Source organism: Thamnophis sirtalis, unplaced genomic scaffold (genome assembly GCF_051295495.1).
Source record: "Thamnophis sirtalis isolate CommonGarterSnake01/CBP01778 unplaced genomic scaffold, rThaSir2_p1.2 scaffold_14, whole genome shotgun sequence".
Taxonomy (NCBI): domain Eukaryota; kingdom Metazoa; phylum Chordata; class Lepidosauria; order Squamata; family Natricidae; genus Thamnophis; species Thamnophis sirtalis.
Genome location: NW_028261394.1, coordinates 46066782 through 46079723, shown reverse-complemented (window position 1 = coordinate 46079723; position 12942 = coordinate 46066782). Strand labels below are relative to the sequence as shown.

Genomic DNA, 12942 nt, shown 5'->3' with positions numbered 1-12942 from the left:
AGAGAAGAAGCCGAAACTTCTTAGGAAGAACTCATGGAATGTATGTTTATGCTATAAAGAAACTGGACCTTGGCTTCTTCAGATGACACAAATGACATCCACCTCTCAGGTACAAAAGACCAGGTCTGCCCATGAAGGTCCAATTAAATTGATTTAGTGTTAAGTCATGAATCTCCTCAACTAAGAGTCAGCACATGCTGGGGGTTAGATAAGGGTCAATGGAATTCAAAGGCAGTTGGACTCATAGTTTGCTTGTGACTGCATAGGGATTCCATGCTGATCCCTCTTTTAATTCTATCCCAGTTTTGCCATTCCTTCCCCTACATCCACAGCTGGGATTCAGCTGGTTCTCCCAAACCGTTAGTTAATTCCTTATGCAGTTTGGAGAACTGATTAAAAATAAAGTGCAGGAGGGGTCTCTCTCTCTCTCTCCCTCTTTCCCTTCCTCCCTCCCTCCCTCTCTCCCCCCTTCAGTTAATAGCTCCACTTTGCAGTCGAAACTAGAATGCAGCCGATACACACTGAATCAAGTCAATAAACAGCAGAAACTGACAGAATTAAGTCAGGGAAACCCATCAATCGCCCATCTAGGGATGGGTGGGAGGGTTCACCAACAAAACTGTGCCCAACTAAACCGCGGTGACAAAACCGCGAGTTCTAAAGCGCTCTGATGAATGAGCACTGAATCACGCCGACAACAGCGCGGCGCTGTAAAACTAAACCTAACCCTAACCCTAAATCTAACCCTAAACATAACACTAACCCTAACCCTAAACGTAACGCTAACCCTAACCCTAAACATAATGCTAAACCTAACCCTAAACCTAACCCTAAACATAACCCTTACCTTAAGTTAAATTGGCTTTCTGTCGCCACGCTGTTGTAAAGCGCCCTTCTGTCTCCGCGCTGTTGTCACCGCACTGTTGTCGGCGCATTGATGACGTCGTGGTTTTAGCGATGCGGTTTTGTCAGCACGCTTTTGTCGGGTCACGGGGTGGGAGTGACATTGAGTTGGCCATACCCACCCACTCACATGCCCACCCAGCCGCACCCACCAAGCCACGCCCAGAGAACCGGTACTAAAAAAAAAATTGAATCCTATCACTGCCTACATCACCAAATGCATCTAAAGGTGGATCTCATGCTTTCATTCCTCTGGTTCTGCTTTAAACTGACTTCTCTTTTCTACCTGCGCAATGGGTGAGTGGGCTACCTGCTTCCAGACAGTCTGGGGATTTATGGATCATCTAACTTGTGTAACTGCATTGTAATGGTCCTCTGGTACTTCGGCCTTTTCCTGACATCTTGATTAATACCCGTGTAGGTTCTCTGAACCCAGTCGTGTCCCCAAGTCTTCAAAGTACTGTTCGTCCTAGGGATAATTAGCCTCTTGATTATTCCAAGTAACCGGATGGGTCAAAGGTTAGCCAGCATCACGAAGCATGTTTAATTCAATCAATTTAGCTAGCGATGCAGTTCAAGAAACGGATTCGGATAACGTCACCAAATCTGCTTGGAATTCTGGAGCGCTGGCGGTTGAACACTTTTTGCTTAATTTCTCATTTACTATTCTGAGGGAGTAATCTACTTAATTACTGCAATGCTTTCACTCAAGAGCTCAAGGACTTGGTCGGGAGGTGTTGGGGAAGAAGGAAACAGGAGTCAGCGCTGGGAGGCAGAAATAAAATAATACAATCAAGCAAAGCCTTTTTCATGGCAATGTGATCTTGGCTCGCGAGATCTCAGAAAGAGCTCATTTCAGCAACCGGATTTATTTATGCATATAGTTTGTCAAACATGCATGAGATAACAGGTATAATTATAAACATGGACACGAACACAGGAAATGGGTACGAATAAAGGGGGACAATAGGACAGGGACAGCAGGTATGCTGGGGCGCTTATGCACGCCCCGTTACAGACCTCTTAGGAGTGGGGTGAGGTCCACGCTAGATAGTTTAAGGTTAAAGTTACAGGGGTTTGAGGATGTAACAACAGAGTCAGGTAGAGCATTCCAGGCGTTGACCCCTCTGTTGCTGAAGTCGTATTTTCTGCAATCGAGTTTGGAGCGGTTTACCTTGAGTTTGTACCTATTGTTTGCCCGTGTATTATTGTGGTTGAAGCTGAACTAGTCGTTGACAGGTAGGACATTGTAGCAGACAATTTTGTGTACTACACTTAGGTCTAACTGTAGACGGCGTAGTTCCAGGTTGTCCAAGCCCAAAATTTCGAGCCTGGTGGCGAAAGGGATTCTATTGGGAACAGGGGAGTGGAGGACTATTCTCGTGAAATACCTCTGGACCCGTTCAATTGTATTAACGCCCGATGTACAGTGTGGATTCTAGGCAGACGAACTGTATTCGAGAATTGGTCTAGCAAAGGTTTTGTATGCCCTAGTTAGCAATACAGTGTTACTGGAGAAGAAACTTTGTAAAATAAGGTTAACAACTCTAATAGCCTTTTTGGCAATGCATGGGATGCACAGAATGTAGAGGATGACACCGACACCGACACACACACACACACACACACTGACACACAAACAATGCTTGCCTCCCCCCCCCTCAAATGGTTGAACAGAGTTTTTATTTTGCAGAATCAAAGCCTCTACCCACCACTTCTTTCTCCAGTGGCCTTTGGTCCTGTCTATCTGACACGCAACGAATTGAAGATGAAAGGGAAACTTAAGTAAGAGCATTCCGTGTTCAAAATGGCCTCCCAATTTCTCGTTCCCACTCTCCCGACAGTTTCTGTTCTGTTTGAAAAGAGTATTGGTGACTTTTTAAAACCAAGGCATCTACTGGTCTACAAAATAAAAGCCCAGGACTCTGATGTCCTATGGACGGATAAAGAATAAAACCAAATATGTCTTCCTGGATGACCGCAATTTCACTTACTCATGCAAACTCAGATGATGACATGGAGATCACAGGTTGGACGTCCAAAGTGATCTTTTGTGAGGGGACAAGAGAGCTAGAAACCTTTCAACCTTTGCAACTACAACCCTACAGAATATTAATTTGAACAATATTCAGCAAAAGATGCCCAAGACGTCAACCAAGCTCCCCCCCCCAAAAAAATTGGATATATAAGCATAAGACACAATGAAACCAATAAAATGTAATCGAAAAAGATATTGAATGGCAGAAGGATGCAACTTAAAATATCTAGGCTGACAAAAAAAAACATCAACGGTCTGCTTTGACTCTGAGAAGATGGAAATATTGATATCAGTCAGACGTCTGTGGGGAATAGGTTTCATTAAAAAGTAATCATAACAGGCAGTTTGGCTTGAGTTTATTATGAAAAACAGCATTTCGGAGCTTCCTGGTGGAGAAAGCAGGGCAAGTGCTAAGAAACTCAATTGAGTTTGGATTTCAAAAGCTACCGGAGCTGCATAATCATTAAGTCACACTTTGATGCTTCCGCTATAACAGAATAATAGAGCTGGAAGGGACCTTGGAGATCTTCTAGTCCAACCCCTTGATCAAGCAGGAGACCCTACACCATTCTCACAAGGTCTTTTCCACCTACTATTACATTCTTTAGACCAGACCAAAACAAATAGTACTATCTAATAAAATGAAATTCAATGGTGAAAAGAGTAAGGTTCTACATTTAGGCAAGAAAAACGAAATGCACAGGGACAGTATAGGTGGTACTTTGCTCAATAGTAGTAACTGTGAGAGGGATCTTGGAGTCCTAGTAGACAACCATTTAAATAGGAGCCAGCTGTGTGCAGCAGCTGCCAAAAAAGCCAACACAGTTCTAGGCTGCATCAACAGAGGGATAGAATCAAGATCACGTGAAGTGTTAGTACTACTTTTTAAGGCCTTGGTAAGGCCACACTTGGAATACTGCATTCAGTTTTGGCTGCCACGATGTAGAAAAGATGTGGAGACTCTAGAAAGAGTGCAGAGAAGAGCAACAAAGATGATTAGGGGATTGGAGTCTAAAACATATCAAGAACGGTTGCAGGAACTGGGTATGTCTAGTTTAATGAAAAGAAGGACTAGAAGAGACATGATAGCAGTGTTCCAATATCTCAGGGGTTGCCACAAAGAAGAGGGAGTCAAGCTATTCTCCAAAGCACCCGAGGGTAGAACAAGAAGCAATGGGTGGAAACTAATCAAGGAGAGAAGCAGCTTAGAACTGAGGAGAAATTTCCTGACAGTGAGAACAATTAATCAGTGGAACAGAAGTTGCCTCCAGAAGTTGTGAATGCCCCAACACTGGAAGTTTTTAAGATGTTGGATAGCCATTTGTCTGAAATGGTATAGGGTTTCCTGCCTAGGCAGGGGGTTGGACTAGAAGACCTCCAAGGTCCCTTCTGACTCTGCTATTGTATTTGTATTTATTTGTAAATCAGCCACATGACCCAAAGGTCTTTTGTCATCCTGTCTCCAGAGTGAACAACTGCCTTGTCCTCAATGACCCTCTTTATGTAGCTTTTCCTGAGTTAAAACCGGATGCTATGAAATGGTTTAATCCCCATTTTCCTAACAGGCTGTTGCATGATTGAGTTTCTCCTCCCCACGAAGCACCTGAGAACAACAGGGATTGGGGGAGGGGGGGGCAAGGGGTGGATTTAAGCTTCCAACAACAGCGGTAATTTGCAATTATCTCCACATTCACATTCAAAGGCTACACTGTAGTCAGCAGAAATTAATTCAGCCAGCTGTATTCTGCACACCTGTCTCCCCCCCCCCCACATCTCCCCAGGGATGGAAGTATGGTTGGAAATGTTTGTCAAGCAGCATCAAATGGGAGGGAATCTTTTGTGGGCATCGAAGGCGAGGTTGATTTGATAGTTATGACAAAAACTTAAAAGAGCAAACCCAGATTTTCTTGAATGAAAATCAGAATTCTGGTTTTCCTGACAGTGAGAACAATCAATAGCAATAGCAATAGCAGTTAGACTTATATACCGCTTCATAGGGCTTTCAGCCCTCTCTAAGCGGTTTACAGAGTCAGCATATTGCCCCCAACAATCTGGGTCCTCATTTTACCCACCTCGGAAGGATGGAAGGCTGAGTCAACCTTGAGCCGGTGAGATTTGAACCGCTGAACTGCAGATAGCAGTCAGCTGAAGTGGCGTGCAGTACTGCACTCTACCCACTGCGCCACCTCGGCTCTATATCAAGCAACGGAATAGTTTGCCTTTAGAAGTTGTGGGAGATTCATCACTGGAGGCTTTCAAGAAGAGACTGGACTTCCATCCGTCAGAAATGGTGTAGGGTCTCCCGCTTGTGGGGTTGGACTAGATGACCTACTAGGTGCCTTCCAACTCTGTTAAATCTGTTAAAAAGGAATCCACAGCCCTCTCCTCCCCCCACCCCAATTCCACTCTCTTCTAGCACTGATGATGTTACGTAGTTGGGTAATGAAACGTCTGCAAGAAATCAGCCATCGACAAGCATATGGAGGTAAGCAACATCTACATACCATTCTAAAGGGACAATCAAAAAGCTAGAACAGAAACATCTATGGAGATTCTCCATCTTCCAGGTCATGGTTGTCTCAAAGGTGCTTTTTCAAGAGGCAACTGGACTTTCTGATTTTTCTTTGAAGATATTTAGCTTCTCATCCAAGAATTTCTCTCCCCCATGTCTCTCTTTCTCTCTCTCATGCACACACGCATGCACACACACACACATTATTATCTACCAATAAAGAGTCTATGGAGTTTCTCATTGTTTTGCTTCTCATCCAGAGAAGAGCACCAAGGGGCCCCCATTTCAACCCTGAGTTACAAATATTCTTCTTTATTGGTACTTTCTACTTCCATATGAAGGAAACTTGGTTTGACAGGAGAGGTGTAGCTAGAAAAAAAAACTCCTCATTCTTATTGGTATTGGTATTGGTATTTTATTATTTGTATGCCGCCCTTCTCCGGGAGGACTCAGGGCGGCGAACAATTCAAAGGGGAAAAAAAGGGGGAACATAAAAGACAAAATACACATAATAAAAGTAGGCAACAGTCGCACAACCATACATGTCGAGAGGGGAGGGAACTCATCACCCCCAGGCCTGCCGACAAAGCCAGGTTTTGACGGCTTTTCGGAAGGCCTGGAGAGAGGTGAGGGTCCGAATCTCTGCGGGGAGTTCGTTCCAAAGGGCCGGAGCTGCAACAGAGAAGGCCCTCCCCCGGGTAGTAGCCAGATGGCATTGGCTGGTAGATGGCACCCGCAGGAGGCCAACCCTGTGTGATCTAATGGGTCTTTGGGAGGTAATTGGCAGCAGGCGGTCTCTCAAGTACCCAGGTCCAATACCATGAAGGGCTTTATAAGTTACGACTAGCACCTTGAAGCGTATCTGGAGACTGATCGGTAACCAGTGCAGCTCGCGGAGGATAAGTGTAACGTGGGTGTACCGAGGTGCACCCACAATCGCTCGCGCGGCTGCGTTCTGGACGAGTTAAAGTCTCTGAATACTCTTCAAGGGCTGCCCCATGTAGAGCGCATTGCAGTAGTCCAGTGTGGCCAGTGTAGAAGTTTTTCTAGCTACACCTTTGCTGTCAAACAAAAAAAACATCAAGAAGATTTTTCTGCACACATTTCTATTGACAATAGCAGCACCGTCCCTGAACCGTGCGACTTCATGGAACAAATCTGAGCCAGGGCTGAGAAATGTGGGGACATATTTAAACCTGTCCAAGACTAATTTGGCAGAACTTGTCAATCTATCTTCTAATCTCACTCTTGCTCACACCTGTCTCTCCTTAATAGTTGATGTCAGGGAGCAAAATTGATTGATTCTACACTTTTTTTTGAGGTAGTGTTTTAGGCTATAATCAGGCTATAATAGAATTGCATTAGCTAAAACCACAATTGGCTGCGAGCTCGAAAAGGGATTACACGTATCCTGTGGGTTGGCTTTATTAAAATAAATGAATAGCTGCAAAGCCTTCCCTTACCCTTGTCGAAGTACGCCTCCCCCCCCCCCCCAAATTGATAAGATGAAATTTGTGTTCGTATCCCAATTTAATTTTTCGCCTTTTAAGGGGAAGCAAACCTGTACGAATATAGTCTCTCCCATCGATCACTCCGAGAACATAAAAGAAAGACGTAGCACTTCATTCCCTTTAAATTAATCACCCTGGCCTGATTGAAATCTTTCTTTTCAAACCCGCTGAGCAAACTGCAATGCTGTAAAACCTCCCGTGATTGTTTCAGAAAGAGTAGAAGATATAACCATCTTGGCACCCGTCTTTGCCAAGTGATGCCCAATGACTTTGACACCAACTTCCTAAAAAGCACAGGGCAATTCATAGCAATAGCACTTAGACTTATATACTGCTTTACAGGGTTTTTACAGCCCTCTCTAAGCGGTTTACAGAGTCAGTCTCTTACCCACAACAATCTGGGTCCTCATTTTACCGACCTCGGAAGGATGGAAGGCTGAGTCAACCTTGAGCCTGGTGAGATTTGAACTGCCAAATTGCAGGCAGCCGGCAGTCAGCAGAAGTAGCCTTGAGCCGGTCAGGATTGAACTGCTGAACTAGTGCATTCTAACTACTGTGCCACAACAGAAGGAAGGAAGGAAGGAAGGAAGGAAGGAAGGAAGGAAGGAAGGAAGGAAGGAAGGAAGGAAGGAAGGACTAGCAATAGTACTTAGATTTACATATTGTTTCACAGTGCTTCACAGCCCTCTCTTAGCAGTTTACAGTGTCATCCTATAGCCCACAACAATCTGGGTCCTCATTTTACCCACCTCGGAAGGATGGAAGGCTGAGTCAACCTTGAGTCGGTGGGACTTGAACTGCTGAACTACTAGCAATCAGCAGAAGTAGCCTGCAGTACTGCACTCTAACCCACTGCACCATCACGGCGCCACCACAAATATTTGTGTGCGATTATGTGTGGGAAACCAGGGGGCGGGGAACAAGGATGTTTTCAGGAGAAAGAGATCAGTGTGTTTCGCCCTTGACTGCTTTAAGAAGTGTGGACTTCAACTCCCAGAATTCCCCAGCCAGCCTGCTGGGAATTGAAGTCCGCAGCTCTTAAAGCAACCAAAAACACTAACGTAGTGGGGAAAAAAACCACTAACGTAGATGATAACACCTGATCGATATATGAGATTTGTTATCTTTTCACGGGGTTGGAGAAGACTAGTTGGAGAGGGCCGTCTCTTTGAAGCAAAAGATATTTTATTTATGGTAGATCAACCTGCCAGAAGCGCTTCGTGTGCTTTGCTAAAGCCGTGTAACGCAGAAATGGGAAAATGTCAGATTCAAAATAGGCTTAAAATGATTTTTTTTAAAAATAAAAAAAAACCACCTCACCTTAGGGAAAAACCGGCATTAAGATTCTGACTCATACATCTTCATTCAGAACTATTTGGGGGCAAGATCTGATGCCTTGACGAAGGTTGCTGTATTTTATCTTCCATTATGTTGAAGTCTCTCCTGCTGGGCTCTAGCCATATCTCCCCACCACAAATGTTGTGCAGGAGCACTCCCAGGATGTGAGACAGACTTAAAATGACTGTCAAGATTTCCAGCCCTGGGAGATTTGCTTGTTCGTTCAACTTCCCTTTCTAAAACGGAAAGAAAAACTGAAATTTCCATTCTATGATTCCTGTGTTTTTTTGGTTCCACCACAAAACCGCGGAGGACAAAATCGCGCTCGACGAAAGCGCGCATTTGACGTCATCACAGCGCGACGAAAACATCGTGCTGTGATCGAAAAATGTAAAAAAAAGGCGAAAACCTTACCCTAACCCCCCCAAACCTAACCCTAAACCTAACCCTAAACCTAACCCTAAACCTAACCCTTAACCTAACCCTAAATCTAACCCTAAACCTAACCGTTAACGTAACGCTAAACCTAACGCTAACCCTTAACCTAACGCTAAATGTAACCCTAACGCTCTAAACCTAACCCTAACCCTTAACCTAACCCTAACCCTAACCCTAACCCTAACCTTAACCCTTACCTTTATGTGAATCGGCTTGCTTTAATTTTAATTTTATTTCAATTTTTAAATTTTTTCGTCGCGCTGTGATGATGTCAGATGCGTGCTTTCATCGAGCGCGATTTTGTCCTCCGCGCTTTTGACAGGACACGGGTTTTTTTCCTCCCTCCAAATTCTCTACAGATTCTCAAGGGAACACCTGCAGTGTGACAACCTAAGGATCTTCTAGGGTTGAAGTAAGCTCGTAAATATGACTGTTGGCTGCAGAATTTTATTTTATCGCTTCCTAGCTCCTTTCCCTCATCACTTGATGGGTTCATTTTCAGTATAACAGAATAAGAGAATTGGAAGAGAACACAGAGGTCTCTTTTTCAAAAGCACCAGACAGCAAGACAAGAAACAACGGATGGAAACTAATCAAGGAGAGAAGCAACTTGGAATTAAGAAGAAACTTCCTGCCACTGAGGCCAATTAACCCGTGGAACAGAAGTTGCCTCCAGAGGTTGAGGGTGCTTCAACACTGGAGGTTTTTAAGAAGAGATTGGACATACACTTGTCTGGAATGATACTCCTGCTTGAGTAGGAGTTTGGACTAAAAGACCTCCAAGGTCCCTTCCAGCTCTCTTCCAATTGATTGATCGATTGATCGAGGTCTTCTAATTCAAACAAATGGTTGTCCAATCTTTTCTTAAACACATCCAGTGTCGAAGCACCCACAACATCTGGAGGCAAATCATTCCACTGATATTTCAATCCAGTGGTATTTTAATCAAGACTTCTGGAAAACACAACTCTCATCTGAATTTATTGACATCTTCCAGTTCTATGAGGTGCAGTTCAGAGGTGGGTTGCTACTGGTTCGGACGGGTTCGGCTGAATAGTTAGTAATTCGGCCGGACACATGACCATGCCACTTGTATCCTGGGTGCTGCCATCTTTTATTTTCTGTTCTGCACTATTACCTGTTGTGGCCCAGCAGGAGCCGTTGGAGCTGCCGATGGACTCCGAAAGCAAGGACACCTATGAGTCTGCTATGGAAGATGTGGAGGACCCTGGGCAAGGTTCAGACTCAGAGCAGGGACCAAAGAGGCTAGTTGGCCACCAGGAGGCGCCTGAGGCATGAAGCAGTGGGGAAGATCAAAGGGAGTTTGTCCCTGACGCCAGGCAATGAAGGGCAGAGAAACGGAGGCAGCAGTTACGGAGACAGACTCATAAGAGATAATCAGGCCCAGGTGGTTGTGGCTTGGCCCCTCCCAAGAAAGTATATAAGAAGACACTTTGGGAGGAGTCCTTTTGCAGGACACAACCATTCTTAGTAATCTGGAGAACTCCTTGTCTGGTCTGCCTTGTGTTCCCGTGTCTGTTGGAGTCTGGGTTGCTGCCAACGTCTTGCCAGTGAGTCGTGTCTGGGCTTTCAACCAACAGGATTATAATTGCTGTGAATAAAAAGTGGCAAACAGCTAAGCCTGTGTCTGCGTTCATTACCGGACGGAGGGGGGCCAGAACAATTACCTATCTCCTCCCACTTATGACTACAACCTTGTTGGTTGTATCCACGATTTACATTGTTTTATTTAGTTTCTCTTCTGCAGATGAATTCTCTTCTATTCCATTCCATTCCACTCTTATTCCTATTCCTATTCTATGTTAAATCTGCGGACTTGAGACTGTGTTCTAATCATTGTGGGATATGGCTTGTTTCCTGTGTAGGAACCTTCAGGTTGGTTGGTTTTATAGCACTGGGTGAGTTTCTTTCAATTCTTAGAGAAATAAGTTTTACCTTCTTGATGTGAGTAGAAACAACCAGGGAGAGAGAGAGAAAGTCCCACAATTGTCCTTATCCTTTCGGTGCCCCATCAAGCGATTTCTTAAAAATCAATTTGCAATTGATAAATTGCTTTCTTTGCTGAATGGATTTCTGCTCGGTCGTGCCTGGTCTAATCATCCTGCTGAGATAGGATCATGTTAATTTAATTTTTTTTTTAAAAAAAAAATGAGGGCCTCAATGGGTTGTCTGAAAGTTTTCATTCTAAGACCCAAGTGGGAGCTGAGTAATGTTTTTGCATTTGTTTGCTGGTGGAGAGAAGTGCATTCAGCTGTTTTAATGTGCACGCCGACTGACGAGTGACTGAAGGCCAGAGACGCATATGAATTCGATCAACTCCTTGGCATCCTTCCCATCTATTCTGTGCTTTGATTTTGTTCCTTTACCAATTTGCGAGCCACGGCAGAGCAACTGAGACTCTGGGAATAACATGGAAGGACTCCTCCACTTATTAAAGAGACTGAGGGGTGGTGTGGGATCTGGAGCTTCAAAGATGAAGAATTTGATAGCAGGAGAAGGGGGGTTGCAAAACAAGGCACTGGCTGCAGATGACGTTGTGCTGAAAGAGGCATCTCTACAGAAAGGGAAGTATTGATGTGAAAAAGCTCAGTGCAGAAAAAGCAATCTATTTATTCCAGGGAGCAAATTTAGGGTGAGACCCCCAGACATCAATAAGGAAAGGAAAGAAAAGATCAAAGGTACTTCTGATTCAAGCCAGAGCGGATAGTTCCTATTTATCTTTGGCCAGTCCAGTTCCAGGTAATGGAAAGAGAGAACAATAGGCATGAAAAGGACTCAAAAGTCAGCTGCGGGCAACATCAATAGCATGACCGACTCGTACGCGTTTCAGAAGAGCTCTGAAAAAAAAGTTTATAACGCTGGGGGAAAATCTGGAGAAAGGCTAGATGTTGGGATTTTTTTATTATTTTTATTTATTAAAGGTTGTAAAAAAGGCAAGATTTACAAAATACAAAAAGAGAAATAGAACTCATTACTTGTTTACAGCACAAATGGCAAAAATTCATACATATATGTATATAGTTCATCTCACCTTGCCTAGTATGAAACTAGGTTACTAATTCTATGCAGGTATTCATACCGGATTTTTTCTATCAGATCATCAAAGTTTTTTCAACACTGTAGTCTATGATATTGCTTGTAGGTGAATTCTCACCTCTAATATATATCTTATCTCATTTGTTACTTAGTCTTTGTATATCATATTTTCTTTTAAATTGTTCCTTAAGTTATTTTAAGTTAACAAAATATCGCATTTATATATCTTAATTCTCATTGTCTTTCTTATCAAACCATTTGTATAGTTTCTCCCAGACTTTATAGAAGTCTGTGTCTTCTTTTTCATTAATCAGCATTGTTAATCTATTCATTTCCGCTATTTCTAAAATTTTATTCATAACCATTGTACTAGTGGGGGCATTTTCTTTCTTCCAGCACTGCGCATATGAGATTCTTGCCGCCGTCAGGATATGGACGAGTAGATATTGATTGGTTTTAATTATTTTTGGATCTATTATCCCTAATAGAAACATTTCCAGATTGAGGTTTAATTTAGTTGACATAATTTCATTTAGCCTCCTTAGTATTCGCTTCCAATATGTCTTAGCCACCGGACACGTCCACCACATGTGGTAGTATGTGCCCAGTGTTGTTTTACATTTCCAGCATTTGGCTGATAATTTTGTGGAAATTTTTGCCAGTCTTGTTGGAGAGAGATGCCAGTGGTAAAACATTTTATATACGTTTTCTTTGTAGGCCGTCGACATCGTCAATTTTTAGAGGTTGGGATTTATGTCCATAAACATACATCAAGTTCCATTTAGAATTGTGGATACGGATGTGTACGAGACAGAACAAGTTTAAAACATCATCGGAGTCGGAAGGGAGGTCTTCTGATTAGAATCAGAATAGAGCTGGACGGGATCTGGAAGGTCTTCTAGTCCAGCCTCCTGTTCAAGCAGGAGATCTATACCATTTCACCTACATGGCTGTTCAGCCTCTTCTTAAAAACCTCCAGTGATGAAGTTCTGAAGGCAACTTCTGTTCCACTGGTTAATTGTCCTCACTGTTCGGACGTTTCTCCTTAATTCCAGGTTTTATTCTCTCCTTGGTTAGTTTCCATCTGTTGCTTCTTGTCCTGCCCTCAGGTGTTTTGAAAAATAGGTTGATCCTGTTTTCTTTGT

General features: G+C 43.5%; 1 protein-coding gene across 1 annotated transcript in view; it reads right to left on the bottom strand.

The window, feature by feature from the left end:
* The window catches only part of CDH13 (cadherin 13), a 493491-nt gene that overhangs the window by 65951 nt on the left and 414598 nt on the right, over positions 1 to 12942 (bottom strand). The window lies entirely within an intron of this gene.